Genomic DNA, 5,075 nt, shown 5'->3' with positions numbered 1-5,075 from the left:
TACAGATGGTTGTGAGACTCCATGTGGTTGCTGGAATTTGAACTCAGCAGTCAGTGCTCTTAACCACTGAGCCATCTCTCCAGCCCAAGGTTTGTTAATCTTAAGAAATTCCACACCTGTAAGCTTCAGGTAGGACCCATCAAATTAAAGGTCAATATGAACCATTATGTCTAAAAAGGTTTGAGTCAGGGCTGACTACTGGACAGCACTTAGCTCCTGCCTATGAGCTCATTGTAGTTTTTGCAGCTTCAGTCTTTAAAAGCTTGTCCTGAGAAATGTCCAGCGCATATATTTGAGCTGTCACCGTGGTCTATCAGTCTTGGGGTGTGTGCTCAATAAACCATCCCTGTTTAACTGAGATAGGTGGTCCTGTGGTTTGTGGGGACCCCCCCCCACAAACTCTTGGACCCTCAACAACTTACTTCCTTGTCACCTTGTTTTAGTTCTCTCTAAATGGGCAGGTGGCCCGTTGTGGGGGATCATTGCCCATTGTGGCCCATGATCATTTACTAGGGGGATATTTTGATGATATCTCTACGAAGTCTGCCATTTCTAAGTGTTGTGATTTGAATGAAAATGACCCTCTCCCGTGAGCGTAGGTGGCTGATTGTGAGGTCTAAGTCTAAGGTGCTGTTTGGGGGAATATTAGACATGGCAGTATCTGGAGGAAGCACATCTCAGAGGGTAAGTTTTGAGGTTTCGAAGCCACACACCATGTCCAGTCCCCTCTCTCGATCCCTGCAGTTAGAGATTCGAGCCCCGCTGTTCCTGGACCATGACTCTCCTTCCTTGCTATGTTTCCCTGACATGACGCACTCTTACCCTCTGGAACTGTAAACGCCCAAATAAACTCCTTTAAGATGCCTTGCTCGTGGTATTTTATGACAGCAGCAGAAACGTTACTGCTGCAGGTACCGTCTTCAAACTATTCCACTATGTGTACAGCAAATATCACCAAATCTCCAAAAGTTGGAAAGCTAAAAATGATTATGGTTCAAACGTTTCAGGCTGAAAGTCACTCAATCTGTATTTCTAAAGGTGACGTGCAGTAACAAAGCACTACCACCAGATGGCAGGATAGTCTTTGCAGAGAGCCGAGAGAGGGCAAGGGGTACTCAATGCTGCAAGGAAAGACGCAGAGGGGGTGCCGGAGGGGGAGTAAATGCAAATTTCGCTAAAATTATTTCTCCGTCGCCCACTAAAACCCACCCCAGCTCGAGACACTAGCTTTTGCTCGGCTTTCTGTTCTTTGTACTTGCTTTTGACCTGAACTGACGCCCGCCGGGAGGAAGGCTGAAGTGTGCCCTGCGGTGTCTCCGGGACCAAAGGTGGCTAACTGGGGAGGAGCTGGGAGGGTGCTTGGGATGGGATGAGGGAGGGGATGGAGAGAGGCCTTGACTCCCAGAGGACTTCTTAAGTGAGTCTATGAAATAGCCACCAGACAGGTTAAGGTATCACAGAAAGCAAACTTACTAATGAACAGGAGAGGCGCTTAAGCATCCTTTTAAAGAACAGGGAAGGGGCCAAAGGCAGTCTGTGAAGTGCGAAGAGACAAAGTTTCTCTGAGAGTTGAGTTGGCTTCTAGTTTCCTCTCCTGATATGAGACAACCATTTTTCTCTGATGAAACTCGCAGGGGAGCAGTCATGTGAAGGGATTCTCTCGAAAGATCTTCCTTTAAGCAGACGGGGGGCTTTCAGAGAAGGCCTCCCTCAGCATGCGCTGTTTCTAATAGCTCGTCTCAAAGGGTACACTTGGGTCGTTTATGTCCTGTACTCCTTCCAGTAAGAGGGTCAGGACAGGAACCATTTACTGACCAGCCTCCCGGGAGCACCCTGCAGGAGGTCATTTCCTCCAGGGAGGGTGGGGTGGGGTCTGCCCCTAGAAGGCCTCTGCTGATTTCCCCTCCTGCCCTGCACCTCCTGGGATGGGCTGGGGTCAGAGGCTTGGGAGGTGTGTGTGGGGGCAGTGGAAGTGCCGTTTGGTAGTCCCCGAAGCTGTCTATATATATTTGTTTATTTTTTTTTTTACTTTACCAGGGGTGTAGTTTGGGTGGACCCACTAGCAAATTCTTCCTAATAGTGGAAGAGCTGAGGGCTAGGGTGAAGGCTTAGCACTTCCTCCTTACCCAAGTTTAATTCCTGGTTTTGTTTTCCGTTAAACTGTTAAGTTTCAATAGTGTACTCAGACCCTGACTTCCAAGCCTTTGTGGCCAAATCCAGGGAAGAGGGCAGGGACCCTGGGCATCTTTCTTTGCCATACTCAGTATTATGTTGGGGGCACTGCTTCTTTGTAGAAGCTATAATCCGGCAGAACATAGCTGGGGCGATCTGCTAAGACTTTGCTCTGACTGGGTCCCGTTTTGCCTTTGTCCAGCTCTGTGCTCTCTGCCAATTATCTTAAAGGATTACAGAGTCAACACAACTCCTATAGAATTTTCAACAGCCCTTCCTACCAAATAGTTTGGATTTCCACCACCACCAAAATGGAGAGGCTGAACCTCAGAGTCATATGGTACTGTGGGAATCCCCGAAGAGCCAGAACAGTCTCAGAAGAATAAAGATAGATGGATGAATCATACTTTCTATCTCTAAAACATTCCTCAGACCTACGGTTATCAAGGCAATGGGGTGCTCTGGCATGGGACTAACAAATGGACAAAGGGAGATAGCCCAGAGATACGTAAGCAGACATAATAGAGGGTGTCAGCAGGGATGCTGAGACTAAATTGAAATGTTTAATGCTTTTGAATTTCATACATAGGTACTGTATTTCCATCATTCCTGTTCCCCTCTTCCCTGGTCCCCTTCACTCCCTTGCTATTATTTTACTTATACAATGTATGTATGTATGTATGTATGTATGTATGTATGCATGTATATAGTATGTATGTATGTATGCATGTATGTATGTATATGTGCACAGCCTGCTGACTTCCTTTAGTGTTGCACCTTTGTCTATGTGTACATCAGTGACCACTTGGGATCAGAGGCTCTCTAGGGGACTTATCCCTCAAATGCAACCTCTTCTAATTGCTATTCTTGATGCAGGGATGAGGAAGAGCAATTGCACATCCACTCACTCCTGACAGGGCACCACTGGAGGGGTCTGGGGCTGCTCAGAGATTTACCAGTCTCTAGGTTTGGTTTAAGCAAAGTAGAGGTTTTTTTTTATTACAGCAAATAAACACCTGACCAGAAAGATCCAAACCAGAAAGAATTCCCCAGTCAGGCCCTGGCTATTGTTAGTTCAGGATTATAAAGGTGAAAACCATCAAGTTGTAATTTGGGGGGAGCAGGAAGGCTTAATGTCCAACAAGTATTTCAGTCATCCAAGCAAGGGTTTTATACAAAAGTGGGATTAATAGTTAGCCTGTTTGATCTTGCGACCCACTGCCTTGTAGGAATAGCTGAGGAGGTGAAATATTTTTATGACCATCAGCAGGTTTTAAGACTAGCTCAACTGAAAAAAAAAAAAAAAAAAGAATAGCTCAACTGCATCAGGAAATGGTCTATCTTGAGCTAGCTGACAGGGTATATTCAAGATAGGAGCAACTTCCTCATGGCTTATACAAGCTCAAAACAATTTTGTTTTTATAAGCCTTGCACAGCAAAGTTACAATGTTCAACATCACAGAAACCATGACAGACCAAAGTATGGCTATCACCAGTGTGGACATAAATGACTCAAAGATGCATCACCAAATACCACCCCAACAGAGCCAGCAGCTCACAAAGCTAGGAATCTGGGACACACCGTACAGCCTGCAGGCAGCTCAAACAGGTTGGGCGATGTCCTTTCCTGGTACCTCGGTTGGTTTAAACCTCTGCCAGCTCAGCTGCCTCTGCTCAAGTGAGAAACAGCCAGAGAACTAGCCAGAGACAGGCTTACATAGGGTTTCTTGGAAGACGTGTTTTCCAGGGTAGAACCTTCCAGGGTGGAGAGTGAGGGTTCAAGTTCAGCCCAGCGATTGGTGGGATTTGCTAAGTTTTTCACCTAGAGTTGAGCTTGGACTTTTTACCCTTCAGATTCCTCCAGTTATAATATTTAATAGAGCTCTCACAGTTGCTGTTCCACTGCCGTGTAAATGACTTCTGCTCTTTTCACAACTGAGACCAAACGCTATTGAAACCAGTTTGCTTTTGCCATAGGCCCCAGCTATAGCCTTCTGAACTCCTGGTAACTTCTATCAGGAAAAGACACTGTGGTGGTGTGGACACACAGCAATTTATTGTGTCCAACCAATGCTTGTTAACCTAATGAAACACTAAATTATTTGAACAGAGTGTCCTGTGTATGTGGATAAAGGCATTCCTGGAAGCTATAGGTTAGTAAGTAAAAATCTCAGTATTAGTACCTTATAGATCAGAGAGGCCCCTCCTCTCTTTCCTCAACAGACAATTGCTCCCTCATAAATGCATCCATATAAACGTTAGAAACCAAGATCTAGGGCTGGAGAGATGGCTCAGTGGTTAAGGGCACTGACTGCTCTTCAGGAGGTCCTGAGTTCAAATCCCAGCAACCACATAGTGGCTCACAACCATCTGTAATGAGATCTGATGCCCTCTTGTGGTATGTCTGAAGACAGCTACAGTATACTTATATATAATAAATAAATCTTTAAAAAATTAAAAAAAAAAAAGAAACTAAGATCTACTTCCTCTTATTTAGGGTTTTTTGTTTGTTTGTTTCTGTGAAGAGACACTATGATCATGGCAGCTGTTATAAAAAAAGACAAACAAAAAAGCCATTTAATTGGGGCTAGCTTAGAGTTTCAGTTAACATCATGGCAGGAAGTATGGCAGCATGCAGGCACGATACGGGAGAGGGAGTTGAGAGTTCTGCGTCTTGGTCTGCAGGTTGCAGAATGTGTCTCACACTGGTGATGCCTTGAGCATAGGAGACCTCAAAGCCCGCCTCCACAGTGATACACTTCCTCCAACAAGACCACACCCACTCCAACTAGGCCACACCTCCTAATGGCGCCACTCCCTATGGCATTCAAACACATGAGTCTATGAAGACCATTTCTATTCAAACCACCACAACATCTAGGTGAGAAGATGCAGGGTTTGTC

Source organism: Micromys minutus (genome assembly GCF_963924665.1).
Source record: "Micromys minutus genome assembly, chromosome: 19".
Lineage (NCBI taxonomy): Eukaryota > Metazoa > Chordata > Mammalia > Rodentia > Muridae > Micromys > Micromys minutus.
This window is presented reverse-complemented; position numbering follows the sequence as displayed.